The sequence below is a fragment of the Euleptes europaea genome, chromosome 9, assembly GCF_029931775.1.
Source record: "Euleptes europaea isolate rEulEur1 chromosome 9, rEulEur1.hap1, whole genome shotgun sequence".
NCBI classification, from domain to species: domain Eukaryota; kingdom Metazoa; phylum Chordata; class Lepidosauria; order Squamata; family Sphaerodactylidae; genus Euleptes; species Euleptes europaea.
Window position 1 is genome coordinate 69,926,154 of NC_079320.1, and position 21,878 is coordinate 69,948,031.

At 42.5% G+C, this 21,878-nt stretch overlaps 1 protein-coding gene and 1 non-coding gene across 2 annotated transcripts in view; both read left to right on the top strand.

Moving 5' to 3' along the window:
* Positions 1 to 21,878, top strand: part of KCTD8 (potassium channel tetramerization domain containing 8) — an 87,673-nt gene that overhangs the window by 42,906 nt on the left and 22,889 nt on the right. The gene's annotated exons all lie outside the window — the stretch shown is intronic.
* Positions 5,760 to 5,831, top strand: TRNAA-UGC (transfer RNA alanine (anticodon UGC)). The gene has a single exon. It is a non-coding gene; the product is annotated as a tRNA-Ala (tRNA).

Sequence of the window (21,878 nt, forward strand, 5' to 3'; positions counted from 1 at the left end):
AGGGCCCCTAATCCCAGAGGGGCCCTGAAGCAACTTTTTTGTTTTTAATGAGTGAATTTTTTAACAAAATCAATGGAGTTTTTAAAGTGTTTGTTACTAAAATAAGGCTATTTTAGTGATAGAATCATAAGCCAATGGGTTGAAGTACTTAATATTGACCTTAGAATATGCTCTAATACCCATTTCATATGGCCTCAAAATGTTGCTGGTTGCGAAGGGCCCCCCATATCAATTCAAGTTTCAGGGTCCCAAAAATGTAGGTCCCCACCACAGGTTGTATTTTATCTAGGGTTGCTGAAGTCATTGCTTTGTGGGACAGGAAGATGAGGCTGTTTGCAGAACCAGACAGGGCCACATACAAATCCAAAAGGCTTGGGCTGAAAAGTAAGATTTCTGCGAGCCACAGTGTATTTTTTTAAAAATGGAAAACCTTGGTGATATTTATTTAATTTATTTATTTAGAAAATTTCTGTGCCTCCTCGCCAGAGGACCTGTTTGAGACTGGTGCCTGTGGTATTAGCATTTTCAAAAAAAAGCAGTATACAATTCATCAGTGAAACAAACAAACCTAATATGGCCCATGACTGCAGCAGAAAACAAGAAAGCTGGAGACCACAAAACCCTGTTCGGCAACTAGCTTTTATGGAGAGCCATTTTGAGAAACAAATTATAACTGGTTGACCATTTCCTTTTTTTAATTTTTTTAATAAATATTTTTATTGGTTTTTAATAGAAAATGGGATACAGAAGGAAAAAGGGGCAGGGGAATAAAATTAAAAAAAGAAAAGATATATATATAGAAAGAGAGATAAATACGTGTATTAATATTATACAACGCTGGTATATCTAATACCGCCCCCTGATAGGTTGTAATAATACATTAACTTGTTGGTAGGTTATATTCGATCTCCATTATGAATCTGCTGTGTTTTATAAGGTTTTGTTATCATTTTTTGGTTTTAATATATTCGTAGAAGGATTTCCATTTATCTCTATTTTGTTTTTGAGTTTCTTTCTGTAGTGTTTCAGTTAATTGTGCCATTGTGATATATTTGTATGCTTTATCAATCCAAGTCTCGATTTGTGGAATTCTATTAGTTTTCCATAGCGATGCTAGAACTATCCTTGCGGCTGTAACTAAGTATTTTAACATGTCTTGTTGGTCCTTGTCGATGCTGTCTGGAGTTTTATTCAGTAGGTATAGTTTAGGGTCATATATAATTTTGTAACCGAGAATGCCTTCTATGTTCTTGTGTATTTTCTTCCAGAATTTCTGGACTGATTTACAAGTCCACCAGCAATGATAAAAAGTGCCCCTGGCTTTGCAACATTTCCAACATAGACCAGATGTCGAGCTATTCATGTTTTGAATATCACTCGGCGTCAGGTACCATCTATGTAACATTTTCAACCAGTTTTCATGAATCCCTTGGCATAGAGTGAACTTGAGATTTCTGCGAAATAGTTGTTCCCATTCGTTCTTGTAGGTTATCCGGGCTGTGTAACCGTGGTCTTGAAATTTTCTTTCCTGACGTTTCGCCAGCAAATGTGGCAGGCATCTTCCGAGTAGTAACACTGAAGGACAGTGTTACTACTCGGAAGATGCCTGCCACAGTTGCTGGCGAAACGCCAGGAAAGAAAATTCCAAGACCACGGTTACACAGCCCGGATAACCTACAAGAACCAATGAACTCTGACCGTGAAAGCCTTCGACAATAGTTGTTCTCATTCATCGATTGTTATAATTTCATTCAGATTTTCCATCCATTTAATCTGGCATGACTTCACTTGTTCATCTTCCGTATCGTATGTCACCAAGAGCTTATAGATTTTACCTAGTAGATGTTGAGAGGTTTTACTTATCATCTGTTCAAACTCTGTTTTTGGCTTCAGTGCTCCCCTGGTTATGCAATCTAGACCATTTCCTGAAGTGCCTTGCTTGCATTTTCTGTTGTCACAGGATCTACTTTCTCTGCTTCTCTTTCGCAACCTGCGATGGGTGGGGGGTGAGGTTAAGCATTCCTTATAGGAATGGATTTGAACCATGGCCATAGGGTTGCCAGCACTGGGTTGGGAAATACCTGGAGATTTTGGGGGTGGAGCCTGAGGAGGGTGGGGTTTGGAGAGAGGAGGGACTTCAGTGCCATAGGGTTCAATTGCCAAAGCGGCCATTTTCTCCAGGTGAACTGATCTCTATCAGCTGGAGATCAGTTGTAATAGCAGGAGATCTCCAGCCACCAGCTGGAGTTTGTCCTCATGTTATTTATTTATTTTTCAATCTTGTACCCCACCCTCATCCTTGGCTGAGGAAGATGTTACTGATCTTTATTATTTGTTAAAAAAATATAATGAAGCTTTATGCAAATGATTCCGCTTAAATTTGTTTTAATGCAGAAAGCATTTTATACTCAAACATCAAAACAAATCAGTGACCTTCTGATACCCAAAAATAAGATGGACAGAAGGCATGGATTTATCATGATCTCTGTTTTTCAGCATAAATAATGATATTGAGAAGTATGCTTGTCTTGTCAATACCAAAAAAAAAAGATTGCAACATTGAGCTGTGTTCAATTTCTGGCAGGTAAGGAAAGGCAATGGGGAAAGTAATATTCAGAATTTTACCCAAAGCATGGCTTATGCTTGTAAATAGCCTACCAAGGTAGGGTTTTGAGGTGAACCTGTCTGGAACATAGATCTCTAATTTATTGGTTACATAGTGTAAATAAATTTTGCCAGTAACATGTTTCATAGATGAAGTCTCTCAATTCAAACTTGGCTTTCCTCTTGAGTTTTCTTTCCCGAATTCATTTGAAGATGCAGCTCAATATAAGACCAAAGTGTGGTTTTGGGGGGCGGGGGTGGAAAGCTGTTAACTTGCATATGTCTCTAGAACTAGGACAGCTGCTTTGTGTCAGTAACAAAAACTCACTTTTACTACCAACCTGGAAAAATATGCTTGCCTCGGGGCTTTTGGAGCAAAGTGAATTCAAATTATTACTGCAAAGAAATTCTGCAGAAAATTGATAAGGCAGTATATTTCAGAATGCCATGCAAAGTAACTTCACTTTGCAGCACACAAGGAGAAGCGTGAGATTTGAATTTGACATGCTTTTTCAAAAATACCTTCTTCAGCTTCCTATTAACAGGCTCTATAAATTGATGCAGGCACACAAGTTGCTCAAAAATTCTCAGCGGTTGTTTGGAGTATATGCTGCTACTTGTAGAATATATGGCACATGTTTCAAAGTGGCAGCTATGGGCCGGAGACAGAAACTTAGCTTTGGAGAACTGCTATAGCAAAAGAGAGACATATTGTAGCATTCAGTTCATGCAGAGCAGGAGACCAACAGCTGCAGATTTCAGGGGTGTGACTGTCACCATAGTATATAGGGTTGCCAACCTCCAGGTGGTGTCTGGAGATCTCCTGCTATTTCAACTGATCTCCAGGCAACATACATGGATTGTTATGTAATACTTTTTTCTGTATCCTCTGTGAATCAATACAGCCTCTTTGTTGGTTAGGGTTCCCAACATCCAGGTGGTGGCTTGCGAAAATGGTCACTTTGGAAGGTGGACTCTATGGCATTATACCCACTGAAGTCCCTCCCCTTCCCTCCCCAAACGCCGCCCTCCTCAGGCTCTACCCCCAAAATCTCCAGGTATTTCCCAACCTGGAGCTGGCAACCCTAATGGTGTATCAATTGGGCAACACATGGATTTTCCAGATGAGTACAGTTTTGTGACTAGAAGCACTGCTGTTTTGGAAAATCCATGCACTGCCCAATATGCACAATACGTGATTGCACAAATTGCATTCCCAAAAGGTGTGGCTAGCAGGATGCCCCTCTGCATGAACAGAATGTAATGTGACTTCTGCAGAGGACTAGAAAGAATGTTGGGCAACTCACAATCACTTCTCAGTTTTTCTCTTTCCATGCGCTACATTTCTGGTGTTTATTTTCAGAAATCTGTTATAGAGGTGCCACCTTGTCAGAAAGACTCACAGTTTTCATGGGAGGTGGTCAGCCTCAGAAACGGGGCGCAAGCAATGGTAGTAGGTGGCACAGTTGTACAATTAACTGGAGTACTTGCATGCCTTGCTGTGGCTTTCATTCAGGCCTTTTACATTCTGTGCTAATTCATGGTCCCTAACCCAGCAGAACAGACATAACTACACCAGGCATAGGGTAGACTGTAGGGTGCACTAAAGTGGCACTATGTTGGATCTGGCCTGTATTTCTGCTGGTGAGACAGGGAAGACAGGGTCCCCTTTGACTACCCCCCAAAAATGTCCTTGGGATCATGTAACCTGCATGGACAAAAGCCACATGGGATAGGGGCTATAGTAAGGAGAACAGTTGGATGAGACTGAAGGAGAAGGTTGGCTGGATCCAACCCACTGTCTTTAGATGTAACCTTCAGAGTGTCAAACAGTGATGACGTAAATAGATTTGTAAAATGAAGGATTTTGGGAGTATGTTCATCAGCATGGTGTAGTGGTTAAGAGTGGTGGACTCTAATCAGGAGAACCGGGTTTCATTCCCCACTCCTCCACATGAGCGGCAGACTCTAATCTGGAGAACCAAGTTTCATTCCCCACCCTCTACATGAAGCTTTCGGGGTGACCTTGGGCTAGTCACAGTTCTCTCTGAACTCTCTCAGCTCACCTACCTTACAAGGTGTCTGTTTTGGGGAGAGGAAGGGGAGGTGATTGCAAGCCGGTTTGATTCTTCCTTAACTGGTAGAGAAAGTCAGCATATAAAAACCAACTCTTATTCTTCTTAATATTTTATTTTGCTCCAATGAATGTAAGCCGGTTTGAGACTCCTTAAGGTAAAGAAAATCAGAGTATAAAAACCAACTCTTCTTCTTCTTTACAAAAAATTCAGCCTAAATGATTGGCATAATGTACACACTTGTCTTCTTGTTGAGAGAACAAGGTGCCACAAATCTATATAATGAATAAAATGTTGTTACTCTTATTTATATAGTGCTGTACAGTGTTCAAATTTCTCTTTGTACCATAGACTTATCAATGTCTACGTTACTTTTTAATGTGATAGATGTATATGCGTATGGAGCACATGAACGGCGTTAAAAGCATCAAGAATTGCATAGTTTAATAGTCTATTAAGCTCCTATAGCATTTTGTGCACTGCAGCATCATCCTAGAATAGAATAACTATTCTATAACAGCTTAATTCAAAGATTTAAAATTCCAGTTTTCAGTTTTGTTTCCCTTGAGCGGTTTTTGTTTTCACCCCATTTTCTATTTCTTCTCACCAAATTTCCCCATACAATGTGTGCACTTTCAAACATTATTTCTTCATTGATAAATAAATGTATAAAACATGCATATACAATATAATCAAATGTACAAGATCCACAGGAACAAAGAGGTTTTAAACTATTAAAAACTATAAAGGGACTCATCCCTAACAATGAAATGACTATCCCTTTAGAATGTGAAAACTGGAAATCAGTCAAAAATGTGCTTGATGGGAAAAAGTTAAGTACTGTCTGAAAGCAGCACACTTCTCCACTTGAATATTAAATAGATGATACAAGGCTCAAGTGGCAAAGAGTTGGGTACTCAAAGGAATGAGACAGCCGAGGAGGGATAGAATATTAACCCTTTTCTCTGTTGTCAACTCAAGTTGAGATTCTGAATACGGAGGCCAAACCATGTACAGTACTGAAATACTTGACTAAGTGTGGCATTGTAATCTGTGGAAGGGTGCCCAAAGTCATTGGGAGGGGCTGTGGCTCAGTGGTAGAGCATCTGCCTTGCATGCAGAAGGTCCCAGATTCAATCCCTGGCATCTCCAGTTAAAGGGACTAGGCAAGTAGGTGATGTGAAAGACCTTTGCCTGAGACCCTGGAGAGCCATTGCTGGTCTGAGTAGGCAATACTGACTGATGGACTAAGGGTCTGATTCAGTAGAAGGCAGCTTCATGTGTTCGTGTGTTCATTGTTAATCAAGGACACAAGTTAACTTCTGTGAATACAACAACAGTTCATTATCTATGTCAGGGGTCCCCAACCTTTTTAAGCCAGTGGGCACATTCAGAATTCTGACATTCTGACACGGCATGATGGGCAAAGCAACAAAATGGCTGCTGCCAAAGGAACATTTTTTAAAATCTGCACCGCCAATCACATCTCCAATAGTCAATCAGAAGCCTTGCTGGGCAAAAGACCTACCTGGTGCTGCCCATTTCCTAAAAACACTTGGCGGACACCAGGTGTCAACAGGCACGTTGGGGACCCTTGACCTATGTAGTATAAGATTTCCCCAGATAATGCTTCTGTTGTATTGTTTTGCAATGCCACAAGAAGCCAAGTGGATCAGATAGTGTCTTTCAAAAGTGGATTGGATGGGCAAGCATGCAGAATTCTTCTGCAAGAGCACAGCGGTGTGGTAAATATTATTGCCAGAGTAATTTGCACTGGAAATCTAAGAAGGATCATGCCCTTCTAAACCCATTGGTTTCAGTGGACTTACAAGGAAGTAACTCTGTTTAGGTTTGCACCGTTAACTCAGCAACTGCAATGAATTATGGGTTTATATTACCACTCTGGTGACTCTATACTAAATCACTCCAGTGTGAATCTGTATTATCAGGAACTTAGTTTTAAAAAGATTTACTGCTATTTCAGTCAAGTTTTTGGTACTGCTTTTACTGTCCTTTTCACATAAAACCTCCTTGACAGCCCCTTTCATTAGCTGAGAGCGAACTGACCAGGCAGAATGATAAATGGATACCACAAAGTTGGAAAAAACCCTGGTATGATGGAAAGATCTAGATCCAGAAATTATGTTATCTTCTAATATTGAATGGCAATATATTATGTATGTGTTGATGTTTGCGTGAACGTGCTCCATGAAAAACATCTAAATAATAATAGATATAAATATGTTAACACAAAACTCATAAATATTCTTTGAGAGTTTATTTTCCCCCCAACCATTGACTTTCTGTTCCCTGCCCCCCCCCCATTCTTCTGTTTTGTGGAGATGACAATATTTTTTACTCATTAAAGTCATAGCAAATTTGAGGCAAAAGTCTGAGTTCCTGTTAAATTACGGTAGAAGTCACCAACTATCAAGGATGGTCCTTTAGTGATGTATATTTTCACTAAGAAACTGCTACATGCTTCCTGCATAAATCTGGTGGCCAGGTTTAATCAGACCTAGAGATGTAATTGTCTTTATTTCTCATGGAGTTTTTCACATTTCCATTCAATGTTCTCTTATCCACAGAATGCCTGTTGAGTTATTTCAGAGATTCTTGCTTGCTTTTCCAAATGACTTCTGTGTGCATATAGCTTTAAAAAAAATCTGAAAGAGTAAATGGGTGTGCGTGATAGTGAAGGCTGAACATGCATTTCAGCAAACATATTTTACATGCAAAAATATGTCTGATTGCTCAAGCCATGATTTACCGTTTAAGAGATAATTGTACCCTATATCTAGTCCCTGGGCAAAGGCTTCAACAGGTAATGCTAAAATTAACAAGAGTAAGTGTAGACTATGCCTACAGTGAGAGAGCCAGCATGGTATAGTGGTTAAGAGCGGTGGTTAGGATCAGTGGCCTCTAATCTGGAGAACCAGGTTTGATTCCCCATTCTTCCACATGAGCGGCGGATGCTAATCTGTTGAACTGGGTTGGTTTCCCCATTCCTATACGTGAAGCCAGCTGGGTGACCTTGGGCTAGTCACTGCTCTCTTAGAGCTCTTTCAGTTTCACCTACCCCACAGGGTGTCTATTGTGTGTGGGGGGAAGAGGGAAGGTGATTGTAATCTAGTTTGATTCTTCCTTAAGTGGTAGAGAAAGTCGACATATAAAAACCAACTCTTCTTCTTCCTCTTCCTCTTCCCCCTCCTCCTCCTCCTCCTGACTAGGACCTGGGAAACCCAGGTTCAAATCCCCACTCACACCGTGAAAACTTGCTGGGTGACCTTGGGCCAGTCACACCCTCTCAGCCTCAACTCTGGCTACCATTTGGATGGGAGACCTCCAAGGAATACCAGGGTCACTAGGCAGAGGCAAGCAATGGCAAACCACCTCCAAACGTCTCTTGCCTTGAAAACCCTATGGGGTCACCATAAGTCAGCTGTGACTTGATGGCAAAAAAAAAAGCCTACAGTGAGTCTGGAGAACCCAGGACCTCCTTGAAAGGATGAAGATGGCAGCGCTGAAACTGAAGTTTTCATCTTACCTGTACATAGGGGAGCAGTCCTTTCACTGTAGATGTGAAATTTACAAGGGAGTTAGTGCTCCCTCCCCTTGCCTGTTTTGGAAGCATTTTGCAAGTTGTAATAATAAGCACTAGTCCCATAAATGTTGTTGTAAGCACAACTGAGCTAATGATTGCTAAACACAAGATTTGTCATCATTTTGTTTCATTAACTGATTTTCAAAACTAAACTGATATGGACTGTAACATTTTCCAGTGTAGTGCCATAGGGCAATGCATGGATGGAAGCTGCCCCTTCATGAACTTACATTTGTGAAAGATACACCATCATAACGTCTGTAGAAAGCTCAATTTACTGGTTGTAAATAAGCATTTGACATTTATGATTGATAGTCCCTTGCTCTAAATAGTCTTGATATATGCTTGTACATTTCATGCAAGCACCATTAGTAAATTAAAAATAGAGATGTGAATATTGTGCTTTTCTTAAGAATTATGGTTTTGTATTCTTTTTCAAAAAGAACTATGTTTTGGAGAGATACAACCTTAAGCACTGAATGATTATTAAAATCACTTACGTTTATTTTTCTTTTTAGTTTGTGGAAGATTCATGCATTTGCTTTAATGCATACTATAGTTACTGTAATGCCCACACGTTTAATATTTCTTTTTGTTACTTTAAGATATTCCTTTCTTTTTCTTCTTCTTTATGATCTGAATTTTTAAAAACTGTACAGCGTAGCAAGATACTAAAAGTGCAATCTTAAACAGTTACACCCTCCTAAGCACGTCAGTCGTCTTAGAAGAATGTTAACTCCGTTTAGGATTGTACTGAATTAAAAGCAGGTTCTTGTTGGAAGTGAAGGACTTGACTAGTGAGTCAGATAGAGGGGACAAGACACAGGGGCCAAAAACGCATGGTCCCTTAATCCACTCTATTCCCCATTTCAGCCAGGATCAAATTTACCTGGGCTGGGGGGGGGGGCTACACATTACCTTGAACGAGCAGGATGAAACTGTGTGCAAATCGATCCATGTAAACAGAAAATGCGGGAGACGTGGAGTTCCTGTTTAGTTTGGCACACCCCCAGTGATTGGTTGTTTCAAATTGACTAATGAGGGCCTTCCCTGCCCTGGGAAACGACCAATCACCGGGGGTAGGGGTGTCGCAAGCTAAACAGGAACTCCACATCTCCCGCATTTTCTGTTTACATGGATTGATTTGCACACAGTTTCGTCCCTTCTCGTTCAAGGTAATACGTACAGTTTTCCTCCAGCCAGGTTAAATTTGATCCTGGCTGAAACGGGGACAAGACACAGGGACATCCTTTCCTCTACTGCTCTGAACTATCCCTTTAACATGCAGAGTGCTATTTTTAGGGAAACTTCCTGCCTGCCTGCCTCTTCTTCACTCTCCTCTCACACGCAGGTCTGATCCTCCATCTTGCCACCATGAGGGAAGGACACAAGTCCTGGATCTCCCTCCATCCTAATTAGTTAGGAAACTACACTTTTCTCTATCCTATCCAGAAATGGATTTCCTCCAATAAATGAAGTATATTAGTTGAATGAAAAAGGGCTCTGAGCAATTTTGTTCCAGGCACACACAGAGGTTTGGATGAGCTTCTCTGCGCACAATAGCCTTTGTGCACTCTGCTAACTTAACAAGGATTTGGGCATAACAAAGCCCTCGTAATACCAACAGTTCTAACTTCTTATTTGGGGCAAGGAAAAGAGTAGGCTTCTTCTGCAAGCAGCACAACCACAAGCAGAGCTATACCTTTGAAAGTCCATTGAAGTCATTGGGCTTAGAAGAGTGTTAATTGCTTAGGATGGTACCATAAGGCTTCTGACAATGTATGGGGTAGAAATTCAGATATACATGCCTTGATTTCATTTAAAAAACAACAACCACACAACAAGAGTTTAAAAGCTTTCCAAACTCAGCTGAGAGTGGATGCATCCAGTTTTCCAACACAAAATAGCTTCCTGTTTTAACAATTTAGAACACCTAAATGTACAAATACTGTTGCTTTCAGAAATGCAGGCTAAAGCTATATTTACATGAAAATGAAACTATGTTGGGGGGGAAATCCCACAAGTGAAATAAAAAACAGGTAGAATGGAAGAAGCCAGGATAAAGCAGGAAATCAACTGTTGTGAATCAATTATTTATAGTTTTCTTTCTTGCAGCTTAAAACCTTCTGCTTGCAAAAAAACCCCAAAAAAACCCCCACCAACACTGACAGTTTGAGGTAGCTGATAAGACATCAAAGGTAGAGAAATATTAATATCTAACAGCTTTACATATTAGATCTCTAAAGATCACATCTGTGTTCAGCATTTTTTACTACATGTTTGTGTGCAGAAGGAAAACAGCAAGGAAAAGCTGTATACCGTTCGTATGGGACTGTAATCACTGTTCGAAATGAATTTTTTTTTAATGTACATAAGTTATGGGTTAATGAGTGTGTGTGAATGATTTCCCTGATGGGAAATTTGAGTCTGTGTCAGGAGCTAGGTGGCCTGGTTCTTTCTCCAGTTTTTCCACACACCCACCCATGTGTTCTAAGAGTGTGCCAGAAATTTCAACAGCGCAAATGTTGCTCTGCCAGTTTGAAGTTGGCAGATAGCTCGTCTGAGATTTCAGGTTGTTGTATGATGTATCAAAGTGTTGGACGTAGCCTGGAACTGTGGAAGGCACTGAATCAGGGTGCCGTAAACAGCTAGCTGACAGCTTGCCCACCTGCCTCTCCACAGACACGTGCCAAAATTCAGTGTTTCCCACTGGTACCCTTCCAGTAGACTAATAATGTGCACAAAGATAGTAGAATTGTAACTTAGGCACTAATCATGTCTTTGTACATTTTACATGATAATAAGGGGAAATGTATTAGGTGCACTCTCAGGATATGGGAGAAACCAAGGGACAAAAATGGGACATAGACACCCAAAGATCAGGAACCGGGGGGCGGGGTGGAGTCTTGGATTTTTGTCCAGGCTGAGTCATGGGGACAAGTATTTAAGGCTGTGCTTTAATCAAGACCTGGAGGGTGTATGGTTCCCAACAGGTGGTAGCTGGAGATCTCCTGCTATTACAACTGATCTCCAGGCAACAGAGATCAGTTCACCCAGAGAAAATGGCCACTTTGGAAGGTGGACTCTATGGCATTATACTCCATTGAAGTCCCACCCCTCCCCAAACTCCACCCTACTCACGCTCCACCCCCAAAATCTCTAGATATTTCCCAACCCAGAACTGGCAACCTTAGGAGGGTGTTCTCTCCAGCCTAGGTCCCTGAGATCTGTTGTTGTCATGTATTAGAAGAATGAGGGTTTGAGCTTAACTGGAGCCCAAGAGAAGTCTTAGAGAGATGACCAAAGTGCAAAGGATATAAGGTCTCTGTGCACTAGAATGTGTGCTGTGAACTACAGAGCCAATTTCCTAGAATTTTTACTAACCCTCACCAATTCAGAGACTTCGTATCACTCACAAGGATCATCCCTGGGTGTAACCAGAGTAGGGACAAGCAGATTGCCCCCAGTCTGTTCTGGATATTCTCTGTGCTGAGTTCTGCCCCACTTTACTTGCAGTTTGATTATGAGGATGTCCAAGAATTAGTTCTGGAATGGAGCATGTGCACCTTCAGGTTTTATTTCATTTCTGCTCCTTATATGCATTTGCCTCTTTTCTTCCTCTATCCATTGCTGGTGTGAACGTGCACATTGATCATTGGTCACATGATTGCAGCATATGTATTATCACATCACGATTGCTTTCCCACAGCACACACGTTTATCCATAACATGTGTATGTGTTAAGTGCCGTTAAGTCGCTTCCAACTCATGGCCAACCTATGAATCAGTGTCCTCCAAAACATACTATCCTTAACAGCCTTGCTCAGATTTTGCAAATTGAGGGCCATGGCTTCCTTTATAGAGTCAATCCATCTCTTGTTGGGTCTTCCTCTTTTCCTAGCATGATTGTCTTTTCCAGTGACTCTTGTCTTCTCATAACGTGAGCAAAGTACGACAGCCTCAGTTTAGTAATTTTAGCTTCTAGGGTCAGTTCAGGCTTGATTTGACCTATAACCCAATGATTTTTTTTTTGGCAGTCGACGGTATACGTAACACTCCTCCAACACCACATTTCAAAGGAATCTACTTTCTTCCTATCAGCTTTCTTTATTGTCCAGCTTACACACCCATACATAGTAATAGGGAATACGATGCCATGAATTAACTTGATCTTGGTTGCCAGTGACAATCCATAACATAAAGAAGGGGAAAGATGTAGGTAACATAAGGAACTGATGATGGTGGCAGATTACATGCATACCGTTCTATATGGAACATTCAGAAATCAAAGAAGAGTTGGTTTTATATGCTGACTTTGTCTACCACTTAAGGAAGAATCAAACAGGCTTACAATCACCTTCCCTTCCTCTCCTCCAACACCCTGTGAGGTAGGTGGGACTGAGAGAGCTCTAAGAGAGCTGTGACTAGCCTAAGGTCACCCATCTGGCTTCATGTGTAGGAGTGGGGAAACCAACCCGGCTCACTAGATTAGCATCCTCTAATCAAACCCAGTTCTCCAGATTAGAGTCCACTGCTCCAAACCACCGCTCTTAACCACCACACCAGCTCTCTCAAAGAGGAAAACAATGAATTCCTAATTGTACTTCAAAAAGAAGATTATGGAATTCAAAGCTCCAAAATCTAGGTAGAAAGTCAGATAAGGAGAATTTCTTCCATAGCCTGAAGCTCTGAAGCGGAAGCTACTGGGTTCCATTTATCACTGTAGTGAAGCCATGAGGTTTTTGGAATCCCTGGCAGCATAGCAGGTAAGCTTGGGTATGTCAGTGATAGGGAGAAAACAACTTTGAGCTTAACATTGCTGCCTTGACCCATTTTGTGGTTGTGAGATCTTAGTATAGCCAATTAGAATCATAGAGTTGGAAGGGGCCATATAGGGCATCTAGTGCAGCCCCCTGCTCAATTCAAGATCAGCCCAGAGCATCCCTGACAAGCGCTTGTCCAGCCTCTGCTTAAAGACTGCCAGTGAGGGGGAGCTCACCACCCCCCTAGGTAGCTGAGTCCACTGTCAAACAACTCTTACTGTAAAAAACGTCTTCCTAATATCTAGCCGCTACCTTTCCTCCCGCAATTTAAACCCATTATTGCGAGTCCTATCCTCTGCTGCCAACAGGAACAGCTCCCTGCCCTCCTTTAAGTGGCAGCCCTTCAAAAATACTTAAAAGAGAGCTATCATGTCCCCCCTCACCCTCCTTGTCTCCAGACTAAACATTCCCAACTCCCTCAGCCTTTCCTCATATAGCTTAGTCTCCAGGCCCCTGATCATCCTCCTCGCTCTCCTCTGCACCCGCTCCTTTCTGTCCACATCCTTTTTTGAAGTGAGGCCTCCAGAACTGCACACAATACTCCAAGAGTGGCCTGACCAATGCAGTGTACAGTGGAACTGGTCTATTCAGATAGAAGTGGAGTCATCTAAGAATATATATGTATTAGTATACTTTAGTACTTGCTCTGCAGATAGCATGCATCAAAAACAGCAAATGTAAGTGTGTGTTGTTTCCGCCAAACATATGGGGGGGGCAATCATAGCACACATTTAAGAGTAAAAAGTTCAGCAATTGCAATTTCAGTGCATATGAAAAATTCATATCGCTCACAATTTTCTTTTAAGGTTAATAGCAAATTTATTTCCGATGTAAGTATTTGATCACTTAACCTTAGACGTCAGTGGCAAACTTTCATTTGACACATCAGACAATAGATGTTCCTAAAATCTCTCAACTTCAGCGGTATTACATAAATAATTTACAATGATGCTGCCATGCATCTCAGGCAGGAGCAGAATGTGGTTTTTTTTTTTTTTACTTTTAAAGATGCACAACGGTGAACTGGGAGCGAGAGGCTCATTCATGAACTAGAAAGAGGATGGGGCTACAGCTTCTTATCCCCACTGGACATCTGTCAGTCCAGAATCCCTGAAGCTTCACTTACCCCCTGGCCTTGGACTCTGAAAACCTCCATCCCTGAGCTTATTTTTTGAAGTCTGCTTCTCTCTCTCAATCTTGACATCAGTAGCTCTTTTCCCGCTAGGGCTCCTGCATCTGTCTTCTGCCTGAGAAATGTTTCTCGTCTTAGTATTCACCCTAAAAAGAACAGGTGATTTCATCTTTGGATGCTTCCTGCATTCTGTGCAAAGAGAAGGGGGTTTGTCCATGCCCCCTCCCCATGAGGTATCTAACCTGCATGTGCCTCTGGTACTTGCCCATTTTCCCATGGCAAAATGTGATACAAGTTATACAGGAAATACACAACAAATGCACACAGGAGACGTTCTTCTTTTGTGCCTTTTGCGCCGTACTTGCTATACGTGATATGCAAGCATCCTTGAGCTTTGAGGAAATGTTTCTTTGATAGAGGAGGCCCCAAGCAATAGTTTCTGGAGTTCATAAAATTTCATATATTCAACATGCATCCAACTTCTTGTGTTTTTCAGAAGGGGGTGGAATGTGATGCTGATGTTCATGTGTGAGAGAAGCACAAATCACATTGTTTTGGTACCTGAAACTATTTGCATTCTCTCATATTCTTCCACACACAACACTGTACTTCATTGCGTAGGTGGAAGCTTTTGCATAATCTGCCCAGACAAAATCTCATATTTCCACCTTCCTTATTGAAACTTTTTAGTTTAGTTTTGTTTGTTTGTTTGTTTACTAATTGTGAGGTTGAGCAATTCAACCAATGTATCTTAAAACTGGCGTTTTGTGTTGTTGTTTTTTGCCGTCAAGTCACAGTTGACTTATGGCAACCCCAGTGAGGTTTTCAAGGCAAGAGACGTTGGGAGGTGGTTTGCCATTGCCTGCCTCCATGTCACAACCCTAATATTCCTTAATATTCCCATCCAGTTCTAGCCAGGTCCGATCCTGCCTAGCTTCCGAGATCTGATGAGATCGGTAGTTTTTGTAAATAACAAGTATGAGTTCTGTTAATCAGAAGTCCCTCTGGAGACCATACAACGTCTCTCCCCCCACACTCTTTCTAGGTGTGCCTTCTTTGTGTGTATGTGCATGTGCTTGGACATGCATACTTTCACCTGTATTTACAAGCTGGATCACCAAAACCCATGTCATGAGGGAAGAGAAGTCTGCTTTCCTCCTTCCTGGGGAGGGGCTGTGGCTCAGTTTGTAGACCATCTGCTTGGCATGCAGAAGGTCCCAGGTTCAATCCCTGGCATCTCCAGTTAAATGGAATAGGCAAGTAGGTGATGTGAAAGACCTCTGCTTGAGACCCTGGAGAGCTGTTGTCAGTCTGAGTAGACAATACTGACTTTGATGGACCAAGGGTCTGATTCAGTAGAAGGCAGCTTCATGTGTTCAAATACATGGACCACTATGAAAGCTCCTGTGAGGATAAAGCTGATTTTGGGGAGTGGCTGTAGCTCAGCGGTAGAGTATCTGCTTGGCATACAGAAGGTCTCAGGTTCAATACCTGGCATCTCCAGTTAAAGGGAATAGGCAAGTAGATGATGTGAAAGACTTCTGCCTGAGACCCTGGAGAGCCGCTGCTGATCTGAGTAGATAATACTGACTTTGATGGACCAAGGGTCTGATTCAGTATAAGGCAGCTTCATGTGTTAATGTGCTAAAGTTTCCAGTTGCAGAACTCTCAAAAAGGGCCATTCTTCTCAGTCCTGTTCAAAGGTTTTTCAAACCAGGGAAGGCATCAAGATACTCTGAGTGTACTATGACTTTATTCTGTAGTCAGAGCACAGGAGATAGCCATGTGCATTTTCTTAACCCTTATTGTACTTCTCTGTAGGGCTGTTGGAAAAAAAATTCGGTAAAGTTCGGCTTCAGCAAAATTTGGCCCTTTTAAATTCGGGCCGTGCTGAAGTCCGAACTCCCCCACTTTGGATCCCTGAAATTCGGGCGAGATCCGGAGTTCGGGGGAAAATTTGGCCCCCCGCGGGCCTTCACGGGGCTTCCATGAAGGCGCACGGGGGGCTCTTTAAACAGAAGTAGGGTTGCCAACCTCCAGGTACTAGCTGAATATCTCCTGCTATTACCACTGATCTCCAACCGATAGAGATCAGTTCAGCTGGAGAAAATGGCTGCTTTGCCAATTGGACTCTATGGCATTGAAATCCCTCCCCTCCCCAAGTCCCGCCCTCCTCAGGCTCCACCCCCAAAACCTCCCACCAGTGGTGAAGAGGGACCTGTTAAGCCTATTCAGAAGGTACAGGAAAAGAACATGTAACACTTTTGGGTACGAGGCTCATTGCCAGTACATGCGTTGGACATTTGTGTGGAAGAATAATTTTCTTATCTTGCTTAATGTGTGAGGTCAACTAACCAAGAGCGAAATTGTGCTATGTGACTCAGCATGGGAAAGTAATGTAATGGAGGCAGTGTATAAATATCAAACAATTTGGAAATGATTACCTGAGCGATGGGCATGATCCAGTGGGAGCTAAACAACTGCAAGTCCTATTAATCTCCATAGGAGAGCATTAAGTACATGTTTAACTCATAAATGAGGCCTGAAAGTGCTTAATGTTGGCTGGAATTTGTCAAATGTGGGGCTTTGAAAATCATATATTGAAATTTCTAGCTATTACAACAGGCTTTCAGAACTGTATATCATTAAAAGCTGTTAGACGTGGAATTCAGATTTATAACAAAATCCAGGCACAAATGTTTTCCAAACCTTGCAGTATAAGGCACTGCCCCATCAGAATTCTGACTCTATAAGATAGAAGCCATTATACATTCGCTGTTATAGTCAAATTATAATTAGCGCTTCAATTTCATCGAGTTATCCTAGTTTACCAGCAATAATAAATTATTGCGTATTTCATACTAAATACAGAAATGACAGGATATTGCAATTACATTAATAATAACTTTCTTATTAATGGTTCATATAAGAACTTTTATCACGTGCCATACTCTGAAAATAAAATAAGTACAAAATTTAACTTCTTATCTTCTGATAAAAAAGTGAGTTGTAGTTCAATAGTGGTTAGAGTGTTAGACTAGGATCTGGGCAACCCAGGTTCAGATCCCAGCTCTGCCATGGCAGCTCACTGGATGACCTTGGGCCAATCATACCCTCTTCGCGTAACCTACCTCACAGAGTTGTTGGAAGGATAAAATGACAGAAAGAAGACTATAAGCCATTTTGGGACCCCATTAGGGAGGAAAGTGGGATATAAATTGTCTGCCTCAAGCAGCTTCTCTTAATTTTCTAAATGAATGAAAAAAATGACTGGTTGTAGTACTGCTGCTCCTTTGGTCATGATATCCAAAGCAAGTATCTGTATGGAAAATAATGTCACTTCTATCTGCAGGTGAAAAATTTCCCAACATTTATAAGTTCGCAAAGTTTAAATGTTAGATATGAAAGGTAGCCTTCTGTTTGGTTCGTCTTCAAGCTGATGTCAGCCGCCAAGTAGCAAAGGCTGAATGTAAGTACATTTAGCATACTCTCCCCACCCCCATACACTCACATTTACTCCTGTGCTGGAGTAGTTGAGACTGATGATAAATTGAGAAGGCTGCAGAAAGGTCTGGTGTGACCAGCATACCAAGTGCAGCATTCCACATACCAGGAAGCCTGGCTTGGTGGTATTGAAAAGCTTAGGCCAAAACAGTGCCTGCTCCCACTGGCTGAGGGCATCAGCTTAGAAAACTGTTTCATTGCAGGGGCTGCTTAATTGTACAGCATGTGATTTTCATAGACAGGGCTCTCCAGTTCAGTCCCAGGGCCATGCCACTAAAAGGAGGTAGTTGGACTGGGGAAGAGAGTCACTGCCAGTCAGAGTAGAATATGTGATGGATGAAGTAATGGTTGGACTCAAAGGTCGTTTATGCATGGGTACTTTCACTCACGTTCACCCCCCCCCCATCTGTTTCGGTTGTTCCTTGGAGTTATGCATGAGTTTTCCCTCCATTAGAGATTACCTCGCTTGCCAGCCCTCACAAATCCTGGACCTTCCCATCCCTCTGTAACCTGATTCTTCCCTCTCCCCAAAGCTCATCCCGGGTGAAACCCCCGAGCGTAAGGCAAAGCGCGGGACACACAAGCTTAGTTAGGTTCACAGCCAGTTACAAAGCAGCATGTCCATAGGCGGGGATTCAAATACTTCCTGTTTCCTTGGAACTTTTTCTGAGCAGAAGAAAGGTTTTTTAAACCGAGGCTTGGATTTCTCCCCCCCTTTCCTTTTCAGATTGTTCTGTTTTTTGTTTTATTTTGAACTGCACAGAACACATGCATAGGGCGGGGTAGCATACAGATAAGTACATAACATATGCATATATGAAGCTGTAAGTACATAAGTAAGTACATAACATATGCATATATGAAACTGCCTCATACTGAATCAGACCATTTGGTCCATGAAGGTCAGTTTTGACTACCCAGACTAGCAGCAGCTCTCTATGGTCTCAGAAAGAGGTCTTTCATATCACCTAATACCCTGTCCTTTTTTAAACTGGAGATGCCGGGGATTGAACCTGGGACCTTCTGCGTTCAAAGCAGCTGCTCTTCCACTGGGCCACGGCCCTCTCCTACATAAATAAAATAAGTTGCTTTGTTGTCTCTACAAAATAATATTTTGGCTCGTTGATCTCTGCTGCTTTTTAAATGGAGCGGGTGGCTGTTTATACTGTAATAATATTTATGGAGTGTTAGGATGCATTTATTTATTTACTTAATTTATATCCTGCCTTTCTCTTTAATGGGGACCCAAAGCGGTTTACATCATTCTTTTCTCCCCCATTTTTCCTCAAAACAACCATGTGAGGTAGGTTACGCTGACCTCATGTGATCCAGCAAGGTCAAACAGCAAGTTTTCTTGGCAGAGTAGGGTTTCAGACCTGGGTCTCCCAGATTGTAGTCCTACATTCTAACCATTGTACATCACTGTTACATTTATCTATTTAAGGCCTTGAGGACTGGTCTGGTTGGAAGACACCCTAGAAAAATAATAGCTAATGTGGGACAAAATAAGTAGAGGGATTTCTAGCTAGATGAAGGAATGTGAGTCTTCTTGGGGTGCGATCTTGGGGTGCATCAAGAGGCATAACATCCGAATCGCAAGATGCCACAGTTCCGCTGTACTCTGCATTGGTCAGGCCGCACCTGGAGTATTGTGTGTAGTTCACTTCAAAACTACACACTCCAGGCCTCACTTCAAAAAGGATGTGGACAGAATTGAGTGGGTGCGGAGGAGAGCGACGAGTATGATCAGAGGCCTGGAGACCAAGCCCTATGAGGAAAGGGTGAGGGAGTTGGGAATGTTTAGTCTAGAGAAGAAGAGGTTGAGGGGGGACATGATTGCTCTCTTTAAGTATTTGAAGGGCTGTCACTTAGAGGAGGGCAGCAGAGGATAGGACTTGCAATAATGGGCTTAAATTGTGGGTGGGAAGGTACCGGCTGGATATTAGGGGGAAAAACTTTTACAATGAGAGTTGTTCGACAGTGCAACCAGCTACGTAGGGAGGTGGTGAGCTCCCCCTCACTGGCAGTCTTTAAGCAGAGGCTGGACAAGCACTTGTCAGAGATGGTCTAGGCCAGTGATGGCGAACCTTTTAGAGACCGAGTGCCCAAACTGCAACCAAAAACCCACTTATTTATCGCCGAGTGCCAATGCGGCAATTTAACCTGAATACCACCCCCAGAGGGGGCCCAGAGGGAGAGGCTAGGGTTGCCAAGTTCCTCTTCACCATGAGTGGGAGGTTTTTGGGGTGGCGCCTGAGGAGGATGGGGTTTGGGGAAGGACTTCAGTGCCATAGAGTCCAATTGCCAAAGTGGCAATTTTTTCCAGGGGAACTGATCTCTATTGGTTGGAGATCACCTGTAATAGCAGATCTCCAGCTAGTACCTGGAGATTGGCAACTAGTTCCTTAGTGTTTTCTCTTTACATATTAAGACAAATGGAAAGGTGTTTGGAGGACAGCTTGTGGGCACTTCAAAGGTGGAATAGGACTGCACGCCGCTCCGCCCGCACAGACCCAGAGGGTGCCGGAGAAGCTGCTGGAGGGAAAGAAGGAAGGAAGGAAGGAAAGAAGGGAAGGGAGGGGGAAAGGGAAGGAAGGGAGGGAGAGAAAGAAAAAAAGAGAGAGAAAGGGAGAAAGAAATGGAGCAAGGGAGAGAAAGAAAAGGACAGAGGGAGACAGAAAAAGAAAGAGGCCATTTATGCATGGGAGGTTTTGCCTTGGATTTGCCACTCGGGGCGCGGCGGCAGGCTTGTGAGAGGCGAGCAGGGTGGGGCAGAGGGCGCCTCCTTCGCACCCACCAACCAGCCATGCCCCTCGGCCCGCACAGGCCCAGAGGGCGCCGGAGAAGCCGCCGGCCATGCCGAGTGTGAGCGCTCGGCTTCTGTTCCCCGCTCTCCCACCCACCTGGCCGGCCACGCACGCTCCAGCGGCGGCAATGGCGGCAGCTTCTGTGGGAGAGTCCGGGGGCCACCGCCAATGATGTCGGAGGTTCCCCACCCCTGGGCTACAGCCTCCCCCATCCGGGGTGGGTCAGAGCCGGAAAGGCCAGCGGCTTGGAGGAACCGTGCGTGCCGGCAGAAAGGGCTACGCGTGCCGGAAGTGGCACCCGTGCCATAGGTTCGCCAACACGGGTCTAGGCTGATCTTGCATTAAGCAGGGGGTTGGACTAGATGGCCTGTGTGGCTCCTTCTAACTCTATGATTCTGTGATTCTTGGAACGATGACTAACCAAGTTGGGACAATGTTGCTCAATGGATCATTAGCTGAAGCAACTACCAGTGTCCTAATGAAATGGCCAATGTGCTGTCCTGGCTATTTTAACAGGTGCCAATCACACATGGATTTTCTGTAGTATACACTGACAGTGGTTTCAGGAGCCTAAGCCAATGTTGCTTCTAGATTTACATTCTCTGTCTATTTGTTGCTGCATGCACATAGTACTTTTTTAACCTCCAGATTTTTAATAAACAGATTGTTGAAAAGATAATATGAACTGATGCTGTAAAGGCTTCCCTGAACTTCATGCTGGTTGGAAAATGGAAAGCAAATGTTTACTAAAAATCCATGAGGTAATGTAAAAAAAAGATTGATTTCCTGTTTGAGTGAGGTAAAATGGTAAATGGCACCAAAAAAGCTCAGGGATTTTGCATATTTTAAAGACTTTTGATTGGGAAAAATTAGTTCTAAATAAATGTTTCCCATCTCCCAATCTAGGATGGAAAGATTGACTTTAAAACTCTTTTACAATTAGGAATGTTGTAAATGTCACACACAAAAATATGATTAGTGTTTGAATGTACCTTGTTTGGGATGCCCACAGTGCTCGTTTGAGTTGAACACTTTGTGTGATTGTCTTAACAGTTCAAAACAAACATCATTTTGAGTAGTTTTGCATCTGCACATTGGTCGCATCCAACAACTGGCCATGTAGCTGCTGTGGATATATGCTCACAGTTTACTGGCTTTTGTAGGCCCCCAGGATGCCGTTGGGTAGACTATACACCATTTTGAATAAACTACATTTTTTGAACAAACTATATTAGAGAGTATGTGCTCCTTTTGTGCTGGAGTATGTTCAGAACTAGCAGTGTGAGAATATATCAGTCTGTTTTAATTCAAGCAAACTAGTTTGGTTTT